Source organism: Serinus canaria, chromosome 18 (assembly GCF_022539315.1).
Source record: "Serinus canaria isolate serCan28SL12 chromosome 18, serCan2020, whole genome shotgun sequence".
Taxonomy (NCBI): Eukaryota; Metazoa; Chordata; class Aves; order Passeriformes; family Fringillidae; genus Serinus; species Serinus canaria.
Window position 1 is genome coordinate 10,098,102 of NC_066331.1, and position 14,289 is coordinate 10,112,390.

At 57.2% G+C, this 14,289-nt stretch overlaps 1 protein-coding gene across 3 annotated transcripts in view; it reads right to left on the reverse strand.

The window, feature by feature from the left end:
• MYOCD (myocardin) overlaps nt 1-2,412 on the reverse strand; it is a 231,478-nt gene extending 229,066 nt beyond the window's left edge. For 2 of the 3 annotated variants that reach the window (XM_050981314.1, XM_050981313.1), the window contains exon 1: nt 2,230-2,411. The gene's annotated coding sequence lies outside the window, so the exon portion shown is untranslated. Of the gene's footprint in view, nt 1-2,229 lie in introns of all 3 variants that reach the window. The other variant, XM_050981312.1, reaches the window with a different exon arrangement.
• Nucleotides 2,413-14,289: the final 11,877 nt, after the last annotated feature.

The following is a 14,289-nucleotide window of genomic DNA, read 5'->3' on the forward strand; positions in this document are numbered from 1 at the left end:
CCCCAGCCTGTGTCCCTGCTCCATCTGCACCCTGAGCTGCTCAGGGGCATCAAAATCAAACCAACCCCCCGGGCCTTGGCACAGGGCACTGCTCCTGCCACAGCACCCTCAGCTCCCCTGCTCCTCTGGAATGGTCTCCAGAAGGGAAATAAGGGAATTGGAGTGACACAGCACCCACCAAGCAGCCAGCCCTGGCACAGTGGGGCCATCCCCCTGCCAGGCACGAGCAGGCTGCATCTCCTCAGCCCGTGCCCCAGCCCAAACCCTGGGGCACAGGGGAGCAGCTGGAGCGTGCCCAGAGGAGGAGGAGGGCGGGAGGAAGCCCCTGTGCCTGGCCCTGCCGGGATGCTGCCGGGGAGGGAGGCAGCCAGGAGTGCTGGGATGCTGCACAGCAGACAGCACAGCCCAACAGGACGGAGTTTTCTGCCGGTTCCATGTTTTATGAAAAGCTGTTGGCAAAAATGCGCATTTTCTTTGGCCGTGTTTTGCATGGATCTGGCAAAAATGTAACGTTAGTGTCTCCCCTTGAGAAAACTTTATTGAGTGGAACAAAGTCGGATATTTTTAGCTACCCATTGTTAGCTGAAGAACAAAGCCATAACTAAGATATTTTGTCTCTTACACTGAAACGGGACTATCAGACAAATCCATGTACAGTCATATGTGGCTGCCCATTCAGATGGAGCACGAGAGGGAAACTATTTTTAGCCTGAACGCTCCACACAACAACCACATTTCCCTTCCCCTCCAAGCTGGATCACCAGAAGACACAGGCAGCACCAGAGAGAGCAGCACTGGGCAGGGGGACCTGGGGTCACCTCCTGCTGCTGGCCCTGGGGCCGTCTGACAAATGACAAAGAACAGCACTTTCATTTTTCTGCCTTTTGGGGTGTTTTCCCCCATGCTCAGAGCTGAAATGATGAGAGGCAGCAGGAAGCAGTAAAGCAGGATACAGAGGGCTCTCAGAACAGCGCTGAACCCTGAGCCCTCCCTGTCCCCAAAACACTCCTGCATGACCCTTCTGGGGGCTTCTAAATCCTGCCAGAGCAATGAAGCCCTCCTGGAGGCCACCAAACCCTCCTGGAGACCACCAATCCCTCCTGGAGGCCACCAAACCCTCCTGGAGGCCACCAATCCCTCCTGGAGGCCACCAAACCCTCCTGGGGGCCAGCCATCCCTACCAGGGCCACCAAACCCTCCTGGGGGCCACCAAACCCTCCTGGGGGCCAGCCATCCCTACCAGGGCCACCAATCCCTCCTGGAAGCCACCAGTCCCTCCTGGAAGCCACCAAACCCTCCTGGGGGCCACCAACCCCTCGGATGAGGAGGGAGGATGCTCACGGGCGGCACCGGGGGAGCGGAGCGGGCGCGGCCCCGGCAGCGCTGCCCCCTCCCCGCTCGGCAGCCGGGCCATCGGCGCTGGAAATGCCCCGACTGCGGCTGCCAGGGCAGCGCTTTCGAAAGTTTTAACCCCGAGCCAGCCGAGATCCCAGCACGGGGCTGACAAAGCTCCCCCGAGCGAGCGCTTCAGCGCTCAGCGAGTGACATCAGTGCGCTCGGACTGGCAGCGCTTCTTCTGGGAAGTATTCGTGTAACAGAAACAAAGCGCTCCATAAATGCCCTGGATTTCTGCGTGTGAGAGATGCCGGGAGCTTGTTCTGAACAGTTCTTGTGGGTTGCAGCAGTGAGTCACCGAGAGGTTGCATTAAACTCTGAGAGTCTGGTGCCACCAGCATGACCCTGCACAGTTCGGGGAGCCGCGACACGCTCATGGCAAAGAGGAGTAAAAGCGGGGTGACACCGCCACTGGGGGGGTTCCACCGTGCCAGCTGGGGTGGGGACACCAGAGAAGCCACCAGAGCAGGGTTCCAGTGGCTGCAGCACAGCCAGAAGCTTTAGGAACCTTCAGGAAGCTCCAGGGCCCACCAGCTCCATCCTCCCCGCGCTCAGCCAGCCGCTGCCCCCGCAGCACCTCTCGCTGCCAGGCTGAGTGCCAAACACACCTTGTGCCCGCTCCTGCAGGAGTGCCACGCTCCTCAGGGATCTCTCTGCACTCCACAACCTGCCAGGTGCCGCTGGGACCCCTCAAAACCCCAGGAGGAGCAGCAGGCAGCGGCGATGCCCGCCTCTGCTCGTGTCCCCAAAGCTGTCCCCACACACACCGTGTGTCACCCTGACCGAGCCGGCAGAGGACAGGACAACACGAAGAAGGAAGCTTGAATTAATTACCTGTGGGCTTTTCGGCCGAGCTAGAGCGTCCTGCAGGAGATGCTGCTCTGCCGCTCCTCGCCTGCTCCACGGGTTAGGGCTGCTTTGACCAGGGAGCACTGATTGTGTTTTATAAACTTGAAGCACAGTAAGAACCGGTTTAAAATAGAGTGAACGGAGCTGGTGCGGGTGGAATTAGACAAACTCTGCGAGCCGCTTTTCCAAAAATAAATTAACTTCTTGCAGCCCGCGGAGCAGAGGCGGGGGACGGGGCCTCCCGGGAGCGCTGCCCGAGCGCCTCTGCCGCTGCTGTCCCCTCCTGGCACAGCCCCGAGCTGGGGCTGCCCCACTCCCGGGGCTGCGTGGGGAGGGGGCAGCCCCACCGCATCCCCCCCAGCCTCTCTGCACCCCAATAAAGCGTCTGTGCACTGGCAGAGGGGAGCGAGGCACCTGATGCAGGGCAGGATCCCAGCCAAGGGTGGCACTGACGGGTCGGTCCCTGCCAGGGTCGTTGTCTCAGCGTGTGCTGGGTATTTCTTTCACCCCAGGGAGACCAGGCTGGGTGAGCAGAGCAGGTCTCCTTGGCACTGCAAAGTGCCCCTGCTCGGATGGAACTGGGCAATGAGGAGCTGAAGGAGGGGGCACAGAGAATCACAGGAAAGTTTGGAAGTGTTGGACCTTAAAGACCATCCCGTCCCACCCCAGCCATGGCAGGGACAGCTTCCACTGTCCCAGGTGCTCCCAGCCCCAGTGTCCAGCCTGGCCTTGGGCACTGCCAGGGATCCAGGGGCAGCCCCAGCTGCTCTGGGCACCCTGTGCCAGGGCCTGCCCACCCTCACAAGGAACAATTTCTAGTTCCCAATGTCCCATCCAGCCCTGCCCTCTGGCAGTGGGAAGCCATTCCCTGTGTCCTGGTACTCCTGGCCTTGCCCCTAGTGTCCCTCCAGCTCTCCTGGAGCCCCTTTAGGCCCTGGAAGGGACTTTAAGGTCTCTCTGGAACCTTCTGCTCTCACCCTCTCTCAGCCAGTGACAGGGATGATCTCACACAGGTGGCAGGAGGAGGTGGCACTTCCTGCACCCAGCCCCCCTGAGTGTGGGCTCAGGGACCCCACAGTCTGTCCCCACAGCCCTGGAGGATTTATTGAGCTCTGCCCAGCACTCCCAGAGGTGCTGTCACCTTGAGCAGAGCAGGCTGGCCACCAAAACAGGCATGGCATGACCTGCCTATAAACCCTGCACGTCCCCAGTGCTTTCTCCTCACTGAGAACAAGCAGAATGATGTCCCCTCACCTGTGCCCTCTGTGCCACTGTGGTGCTGGGGACAGCGCTGGTGGCAGTCCCCTTCTCTCTCTCCAGCTTTCACCCTGCCCTGCCCCTAAAAAAAAGAAAAAAAAAAAAAACCCAAACAAAACAACAACAACAACAAAAAAAAATCCCTGTAAGTTTTTTGACACCAGCAGGGAGGTCCCTGGAAGCAAATTCCTCTTCCAACCAGCATCCAGGCCAAGGGCAGCCCTCCCTGGGCGGGCAGGATGCCACTCCCCAGGCAGGGAAAGTCCTTTTCCCTCTATTTATTTATATCCCTGCCGCTGTAAACTCACCCGCCTGCTGTGTTAGTGTGAACCTGCTGCTCACACTAACAAACACATCTCCCTTTGGTCAGAGCAGCAATCCCTGCCTGGGGAGCTGGGGATCTCCACCAGCCCTTCTCCAGCTCTCCCAGAAATCCCCAGCTCCCACTGGGTTTGTTTACACAGCAGCTTGTGAGCGAAGTCCTTTTGGCAAAGCAGCTCCTGGTCTGGGAGAGACCTGAGGCAGAGCCCCAAGTGCCACAGCAGTGATGAGACAGGGTGATGGTCCCCTGGAGGGCTCTTCAGTGTCACACCCAGAGCCTGCCCAGGAGAGCTCTGCTCATGGTGGGTTTGCACTGGGCAGAGCTACAGTCCCCACAAAATTTCCCTTAAAAGCAGGAGGGTTTTAGGACAGGCACAAAAAGGGGAACAGTGACATTTCTGGGGTGGAGAGGTGGGAGTTTCTGTATTAATAAGTTTCTGTACCAATACAGAAATCCCAGGGCTCTGTGTATTTAGGATATATTTCTGTACCAATACAGAAATCCCAGGGCTCTGGGTGTTTGGGGTGTGTTCCTGTACCAATGCAGAAATCTCTGGGTGTTTGGGGTGTGTTTCTGTACCAATACACAGTACAGTTGTTATTTAGGTTGCCACCCTTAGAGCTCTGAGTTAAAAATCCCCAGTGGGCAGTGGAACAGCTCACACTTCCCTCGGGTTCCTTCTGAGCCATCTGCTGTCCATCCCCTGCCCCAGCCCACGGGGCATGTTGGAGTTTTTGCTCCTTGCAGAGGAAGATCCTCAGCACAGTTTTGCCCCACAGGTGGGGCAGGACCTTCCTGCAGCAACATCAGGGTGTGTCCCAGGGTGAGGAAGAGAGATAGGGTGGGCTCAGGGGCACTTCCAGAGCGAGCCCTGCCTGCTGGCAGCAGTGTAACCCCACAGGACACAGGGGATCCCCCTGCCAGCCCCACACCTGGTGAGTCTATCCCATCTAAAGGGAGCTGAAATGATGCACAGCAGAGGGGATCAGCTCTGCCCTGCAGCCCGGGGCGAGGGTGGTGATGGCTTAGGGACACCAGAGGGTGGCACGGAGGTGGCAGGCACGGACGGGGCTGTCTCCTGGCAGTCACACCGAGCAGCCAGCGCTGGTACACGGGGTCACTTGGTGCCCCCTGGGTGCCACAGGCAGGGCCGGGGCTGTCCCCTGGCAGTCCCACCGAGCGGCCAGCGCTGGCACACGGGGTCACTTGGTGCCCGTGGGTGGCACATGGAGGTGGCAGGCAGGGACAGGGCTGTCCCCTGGCAGTCCCACCGAGCAGCCAGCGCTCGTTTTTGGAGTCACTTGGTGCCCGTGGGTGGCACACGGAGGTGGCAGGGAGGGACGGGGCAGTCTCCTGCCAGTCTCACCAAGCAGCCAGCGCTGGCACAAGGGGTCACTTGGTACCCGTGGGTGCCGCACTGCGCCAGGGGAGGCGGCGGTGTGGCGGTGGCTGTGTCACCGTGCACGCCCGGGACGGGGCCACCAGGGGTGTCCCGGGCTGTTGATGCGAGGAAGCGAGACGCGGGGTTTGGCTGTGGCAGCGCCCCAAATCCAAGCAGGTGCTGACCCGAGCGGGGCTTTCTGGCACGGCGTGAGCCCGGCTGGATTGCCGTGCGGCCGCAGGCGGAGCAGCGCGGTGCCGGCTGTGCATCAGACAGTTTATTTTAGCCGTCGAGGCAGCAGACGGCTGCAGGATCGCGGCTGAGGCTGTGTGGGCGGGCGGGGGCCGTCAGCCCGTGCCTCCAGCGCGTGTGACACGCGTTTGGTGTCACCCGAGTGGGAGACCTGCTGGCGGGGTGAAATATGAGCTGCGGGTTCCCGGCTGCAGCTGGAGGAGCTCGTCCTGCAGCCTGGCTCTGTTCCCTCTCCGGGGCAGGAGGGCAGCGGGAGCCGCTGCGGAGCCCGGGGGCCGCAGCCGCCATCCCCGAGCGGGGCGGGACGGACACCGGGCAGCGGGACGGACACCGGGCAGTGGGACAGACAGACACCGGGCAGCGGGATGGACACCGGGCAGTGGGATGGACACTGGGCAGTGGGATGGACGGACACCAGGCAGCGGGACAGATGGACACCGGGCAGCGGGACAGATGGACACCGGGCAGCGGGATGGACACCGGGCAGCGGGACAGACAGATACCGGGCAGCGGGATGGACACTGGGCAGCGGGACAGATGGACACCGGGCAGCGGGACAGATGGACACCGGGCAGTGGGACAGATGGACACCGGGCAGTGGGACAGACAGACACCGGGCAGCGGGATGGACACCGGGCAGCGGGACAGACAGACACCGGGCAGCGGGATGGACACCGGGCAGCGGGACAGACAGACACCGGGCAGCGGGACAGATGGACACCGGGCAGTGGGACAGACAGACACCGGGCAGCGGGATGGACACCGGGCTGTGGGATGGACACGGGGCAGCGGGATGGACAGACACCGGCCAGCGAGACGGACACCTGGTTCTCCCTCAGGCCCAGCAGCGAGGCCAGTGGGCTCTGGAGAGGCTTGAGAGCAGCAGCCAGGGCACACAGCACAGCGGGCACACAGCACAGCGGGCACACAGCACAGAGGGCACACAGCACAGAGGGCACACAGCACAGCGGGCACACAGCACCCAGGGCACGCAGCACAGAGGGAACAGAGCATAGAGGGCATGCAGCAGCCAGGGCACACAGCCCCTGCTGCAGCCTGTCCATCCCTGAACATCCATTGTCAGCCTGCAGGCTGTGCTGGGGCTGCTCCTCCTGCCAGGAAAGCTCCTTCCCTGCCTGTGATCTGAAGGGGTGGGGAAGGACAAGCTGAAGCCTTTTCCCTGGATTCTCCAAAAAAATACATACACAAATAAAAAGGCCCTTTTGGAACCTGTGAAGGCCCAAGCTGCCATCAAGGGAAGAGACAGAAGCCTCGTGTCCCTGCTGTGGGCAGCTCCATCATGCTGTAAAATCCCAGGGCTCTGGTATTTGGGGTGTGCAGGAGCCCATCCCAGAGGGGAAGTGGCAGGGTTGGATGCAGCAGCCATGCCCTAAAACATGAAATAATTTCTTCATCCCACACACTGCATGTCTGGGATACAAATACTTTCCTTAGGCACCCAGCCAGCCCTAGGGATGCAGGGATGCTCTCCTGCACCAGGATGCTCTGCCCTGTGGAGGAGGGCAAAGGGAATTGGGCACCTCCCATGGTGGTGGCACCTGCCTGTGTGGAGACAACAGGAGAGCACTTGTTTAGGGGCACCCTGAAAGCAGTGCAGCTGCTCCTGTGCTGTCAGCAGCCTGAGGGACCCCGATCCCTCCTGGCCCCACTGCTGCCCACACCCAGCTGGGCATGGGGGCATGGGCACCGTGCATGGGGCCGGCAATGCTCTCCCCACGCTATTCTTAGGAAGAGTAAAGTTTATACAAGAAATTTAAGCTTTAAGCCCAGGCACCATAAATAGTCTATTTTTCAAGGGCTTCAAGTCAGTTGTAGGCTCAAAGCCAGAGCCAAAATTTGGCAGCTGTCTTTGTTTAGTGATTAATTAAAATGAGGTAACAAAACGAGACATATCTATTAACGAGGGTATTTGCAGCGTCAGTAGAGGATTCCAAATGGCTGATTTTTTTCCCCTTTTAATCTTCAAACTTCTCGTTAGGAAAACAAGCTCTTCCTCCGGCCGCAGCCGGGCTGGGAGGGAGGGGCTGAGCCGCGGCCCCTCGGCCGGGCAGCGGGAGGGGAGCGGCGGGCAGGCGAGGCTTTATCTTTATGGTCCTCTTCCTTTAAACAAAGCAAACCTCTGCATAAAGATTTTTCCAGTTTGGAAATTTTATTAGACCTTAAAGTAAACTTCAATGGAGAGACCCTTGGCTGTGACAGAGGCGGGACGGGGGGAGGCTTTGAGCATTGCCGGCCTTTCCCCAGCGGGTGCCACCCAGTGGGACTAAAACGGGACTGATGGAGGCAAAGGGGCATTTTCCAGGCTCTTTTCCACATTTGCCAGGCAAACAGGGCCAAACCCGCGTTCCCTCCTTGTCTTGGGGTAGCAGCACACAGCATTTAGGGCACCCTGAGGAGGTGAGAGCAGACGAGGTGACAAGGAGCAGGGTGAGGATGGAGCCTGGGAGGCTCGTTCCCATCCACTGTGCTCTCAGCTCATCCCTGACATGGGATGCATTTCCCAGCTCGGGAAACCAAGTGGAGCATGAAGCTGGCCTGTGTGGGAGGTGCCTGTGGTCAGAGGAGGGGGTTAAAGTGTGTGCAGGGGTCAGAGGCAGCTCTCAGGGGTGTGTGAAACAGGTTCACCCTCCCCAAGGCTCCAAAGGCTTAGCCACATGGGAAAGCACCCAAGTATGAGGAAAAGGGAAAAACATCCCAAAATAGTTTAGTCTTGTTTTCTGCTCTGAGAGCCCAGACAGGGTGGGAGTTCTGGTTGTGTCTGAGCTAAAAATTACAGTAAATAGAGAAGTGGCTGCAAAGCCCCATGTTCTGGATAAGAGGAACATGTGCAAACACTGTCCGTCAGGGCGCAGCCACGCTGCAGTGAAGGACCATAAATAAATGAGGAGGGGGATGCAGTGAAACGAGCTCAGTGTCAAGGGTGAGCTGTCAGCCACCCACTGAAGTGTGTGCTCGCCCCAGTTTGGTTCATGGGATGACTGGGAGAGAGGGGAAGAGCTTTGTACCAAGGGACCACTCTGAGCAGAGGTGGGATCCCAGCATCTCTGTCTGCACGGGGCTCTGGCACCACTGAGCCCACTGGCACCAAGAGGGGCTGGTTCTGCCAGGACAGAGCAGCTCTGGACCCTGCTGCTCTCCCTGCATCACTCTCCAGGATCATCTCAGCCACTGGGGAAACCCCAGCAGAAATCCTGAGCTCTGGTTTCTGGAGGAGGTGATGGAGTGGGAATCATCCATGCAACAACCAGAGAGGTCCTGAAGTGATCTGCTCCTATGGCACACACGTGAGGAGCAGGATGGGGAGAGGGCTGGAGCTCAGAGGGGAGGAAAGCCCACTGCTCCTCCTTGGGGATCACTGTCCCAGGGAGTGGAGGAAAGCCCACTGCTCCTCCTTGGGGATCACTGTCCCAGGGAGTGGAGGAAAGCCCACTGCTCCTCCTTGGGGGATCCATCTCCCAGGGAGGAACAAACAGGGGATACATCCCATGGATGCTCCATGGCTCTCTAATCCTCAGGAGTTGCCCCCATCAAGCAGCAGCCTCAGGGCCCTGCGATAGTCCTGGGGTGGGTGAGCTGGTGAAAACCCAGCAGCAGCTTGGGGTGCTGGGCTGTCCAAGCTGTGTCTGGAGCTGGCCACGGGCAAGGTGCCACCCTCAGTGGGGCAGGGACTGCTGCACGGGAGGGGGACAGGGTGTCACTGCAGGAGCTGGCCCTGCTCCCCGGGCAGGGACACTGCCAGCCCGGCCTCGCCGCAGGATTTGCCCTGGGGGTGCTAAAGGTGACACTGAGGGCAGGTGACAGGCAGCCGGGGTGGGAGCGCTGCGCTGCGGGATGTGCAGGTTCTGCGGAGAGGGCTGAGCCCCGAGCAGCAGCAGGTGCTGGGCAGGGACGTGCAGGGGCAGCACGGAGGGGATGGGGCAGCCCAGGGACAGCCGGGGGACACAGAGCAGCTCAGGGACAGCCGGGGACAGCTGGGGGACACAGAGCAGCCCAGGGACAGCGGGACAGCCGGGGAGGTGGCGCTGGGACAGCCGGGGACATCGCGGGTTGGAAGGGGGTTGGAGGGAGGCGGAGGGGCTCGGGCGGCCGCCGGACTCGCCGGGGCGGCCCCGTCCTCACCTCCCGCCCGCTCCCGGCGGGACGCGGCGGCGGCGGCGGAGTCGCGGTGCCACCTAGGGCCGGAGCCGGGCCGCTGCAGCGCCGGGGGCTGGGGACAGGGATGGGGAATGGGGTATGGGAATGGGGTATGGGATATGGGACATGGGATATGGGATATGGGATATGGGATATGGGACATGGCATATGGGATATAGGAATGGGATATGGGAATGGGGTATGGGATATGGGATATGGGATATGGGAATGGGGTATGGGATTGGGATAGGGAATGGGATAGGGGAAGGGGATATGGGATTGGGAATGGGATATGGGATATGGGAATGGGGTATGGGCTCGGGCTCTGGGAATGGGGTATGGGATATGGGATCTGGGATATGGGATGGGGGTATGGGCTATGGGCTCTGGGATCTGGGATCATGGGCTCTGGGATATGGGATATGGGAATGGGGTATGGGATTGGGAATGGGATCTGGGATATGGGAATGGGGTATGGGAATGGGAATGAGGAATGGGATATGGGAATGGGATATGGGATATGGGATATAGGAATGAGGTGTGGGAATGGGATGGGGAATGGCTTAGGGGAATGGGATATGGGCTATGGGATATGGGCTCTGGGAACGGGGTATGGGATATGGATATGGGCATGGGGTAGGGCTATGGGATTGGGATCTGGGATCTGGGTCTGGCTATGGGCTCTGGGCTCTGGGGCTCTGGGCTCTGGATGGAGGTATGGGATGGACTCTGGGATGGGGTATGGAATGGGAATGGCTCTGGGATCTGGGTCACTCGGATGGGGCTGGGATATGGGACTGGGCTGGGCCTGGGTATGGGCATGGCGGGGACGGCCTAGGATTGGGATATGGATCTGGGATATGGGATATAGGCCGGGGTGGGTGATGGGCTGGGAATGGGCTGGGGCCTGGGTCTAGGAATCGGATGGGAATGGACTGTTCTGTTCCACCTCGAACAAACAGGAATTGATTTAATTTTTACTTTGCCAGGCAATATTGAAAACGATCCCAAGCCGATGCAGCTGGCTGTGGGGTGTTTACCTTTCTTTCACTGAAAGAGCAGAAGGAAATATCCCTGGACAGGGAGGACTGGGAGAGGGAGATTGGGCTCTGCAGGGACCAGGCTCATCCATACATCTGCTCCTCTGGCAGACAGAGGGCCAGGGGGCTGGGGCAGATTGCAGATAAGAAAAGCAAACTCTTCTTTAATGAAGCTCCCTCGGTTACACCTTGCTGTTGGCTCCCTGAAATCATTCTACATTCAAGTATTTCCGAGGCCTAATGAATTTTTCTCTCATTTAGTTGCCAATATCTCTGCATATTTATTTTTGAGGGTTTTATTTTGAAGGTTTTTCTGGCTAGGGCAGTGCCTGTCATGTCCTGTGCCCCTTTTTGAGAATTTCCCCACTCCTCTGCTGATTGCTGCCATGATTTGTTGCTGAGGAACAAGACCTTTTCAGCAAAATGCCACTAACCTGAGGGATGAAGCACCTGAAAACTCACCTCTTGAGGCAATCCTGCCCACAATCTCCACTCAAATCCTTCATGGCAAAAGAAGCCTTGCCAAATTGCTTTCTCCTCCTGGACTCCCTGTCTGTCCCCCATCACTCCATGCCATTGGTAACTCAGTGATCCCTCAGGAACCACAGGTTTGCAGGGTAAATCTGATAGTATTGGGATAAAATGTTTCTAAAATCATGGGATATTCAGGGGGGGTTGGAAACAAAGGTTGGGCCTGGTAGGCCCTGGGAAAATTTCAGGCTTTACTGGATCATGCAAAAGTGCACCTGAAAAATCACTTAATGGCTGTGAGAAATGAATCTTGTTAAATGATAAATGATATCATTTTTAAATGATAAATTATATCATTTTTAAATGATAAATGATAAGATTGTTAAATTATAAGATTGTTAAATAACTGGTAATTGGATATAATTACTGTTTAATTGCAACAAGAATAATCAGAAATGATGTTTGGGGGCTTTGATGGAAATTACAAACCCCATGCTTGGAGGAAATCAATGTATACAGTAGAACAATAAAAGTTTAATAATTAATATGCAGTTATATAACGATAAGGGCATAAACACGTGTTCATCCTGGACCCGTGTCAGGTCAGATTTGGGTCAGTACCCCTGAGCCCCAGAGCTCTTCAATAAAAGCTCCTGCACAGAATCATTGCAGGATTATGTGTTTGTGAACAGACCCACCCCTAGCAGGGTTTAACCTGAATCCTCGGAGCTACAATGCCGAGAAGGAGGGGACCCTTTGGGAGACCCTCCTGCCATCCCATTCCACATCCAAAGCTAAGCACACCCATCTGTGAGAGTTTCCTCTCAAACCTTCCTCCTTCCAACGCTCTGGGCCGGGACCAGCACCTCGTGGTTATTGCTTTGCCCTCAAGATCGCTTCCTCTCATTTTGCTTCTTCCTCCTGACCAACTGGAAACCTTTATGAGCACTGACACACCAAACTCTCCATATTGTCCCGTGCTGTCTTTCACCTGTGTGCAAACCGCTCTTTAGCACTCCAATGGGATAAACAGCAAACAAAAGGAAGTACAGATGCCACCCTGGGGAGAGCCAAAGGTAAGGATCCCCCTTTGGCTGTCAGGATATTGCTTTTAATCTCCCTTGTGATGGCTGATGCTGTCACTGCAGCTGGCTGCTTGTCCCCAGGTCCTGGACAGGCTCCAGGGGAGAGGAGCAGCGGGAATGGGGGAGCCTGGTGTGAGAATGTTCTGACTTTTCATCATCCAGACAAGTTTATTAAACCTTATCAAAAATACAACGAAGAGTGAATAGAGAAAATATTACGCATCCAGGGAGCAGAGGATTTTCCCTGCCGTGTGCTCAGCCACACAATGGGGGTGTTTCCCTTTTTAACCCTTTAACCGCTCCCAAAGTTCTGTCCATCAACCCCTTCTTCCCCGTGCAGTGGTGGGAGAGCATTCCTTAAATCTTGATTTGGGGGGTCAGATGTTGCCATAGTGACAATCTGACCCTCCCGAATGTCCCAGCCCGGCTGTCCCGTGGTGACAATGCAAGGGGCTACAACGTAAGTATAAATCTATAAACCTTACCTATATACCCCATACTTGTCTATTCCGTGTCAGATATAATTAAAGCTATTACGTGTATAGGATATATCATATTGTCTATTACCGTGTCATATGATATATACGATATTGATACAGTGCAGGGTATTCACATGATCTGCATTGTCATCCATGGCATTACTCTCTAGCACACTGGGGAGGTAAAAAATAAAAACCAATTAACTCTGGCTTTTCTAAAAGAGCCCTTTTAAAAGTTCTCTCCCAAATTTGCCCTAAACCCAAACAAACAGAGCAGGGGTTCAGAGGGGCTTTGAGAGGCTCAGCCCCCGATGGAGGTTCAGGCCAGGGCTCCCAGGGCTGTGACCCCAGAGCCCGGCAGGGACCGGGCACCGACCCGACTCCAGACCGGACACAGGGAGGGCCGGACCGGACCAGAACCGAACAGACCGGGCACGGAACCGGTCAGGGACCGGGCACCGAAACGAACAGACCGGAAGGACGGGCCGGACGGACCGGAAACGAACAGACGGGACGACCGGCCGGGACCCGGGCACCGAAAGAACAGGACCGTGACCCGGCCCGGGCCCGGGAACGGAACCCAGACCGCACAGCCGGGCCCACAACGGACCGGTGGACCGGGCGCCGAAACGAAAGACCGGACACGGAACGGGCCGGACCCGGGACCACGGAACGAAACAGACCCGGGCACGGAACCGAGCAGACCAGGGCACAATACCGCCCCGGACGGGACACGGGCACCGCCGGACCGGAATCCCCCGAAACACGACGGCAGAACACGGGTCACGTGTTCATCCTGGACCCGTGTCAGGTCAGATTTGGGTCAGTACCCCTGAGCCCCAGAGCTCTTCAATAAAAGCTCCTGCACAGAATCATTGCAGGATTATGTGTTTGTGAACAGACCCACCCCTAGCAGGGTTTAACCTGAATCCTCGGAGCTACAATGCCGAGAAGGAGGGGACCCTTTGGGAGACCCTCCTGCCATCCCATTCCACATCCAAAAGCTAAGCACACACACATCTGTGAGAGTTTCCTCTCAAACCTTCCTCCTTCCCAACGCTCTGGGCCTGGGACCAGCACCTCGTGGTTATTGCTTTGCCCTCAAGATCTGCTTTCCTCTCATTTTGCTTCTTCCTCCTGACCAGACTGGAAACCTTTATGAGCACTGACACACCAAACTCTCCATATTGTCCCGTGCTGTCTTTCACCTGTGTGCAAACCTGCTCTTTTAGCAACTCCAATGGGATAAACAGCAAACAAAAGGAAGTACAGATGCCACCCTGGGGAGAGCCAAAGGTAAGGATCCCCCTTTGGCTGTCAGGATATTGCTTTTAAATCTCCCTTGTGATGGCTGATGCTGTCACTGCAGCTGGCTGCTTGTCCCCAGGTCCTGGACAGGCTCCAGGGGGAGAGGAGCAGCGGGAATGGGGGAGCCTGGTGTGAGAATGGTTACTGACTTTTCATCATTCCAGAAAAGTTTATTAAACCTTATCAAAAATACAACAGAAGAGTGAATAGAGAAAATATTACAGCATCCAGGGAGCAGAGGATTTTCCCTGCCGTGTGCTCAGCCACACAATGGGGGTTTTTCCCTTTTTAACCC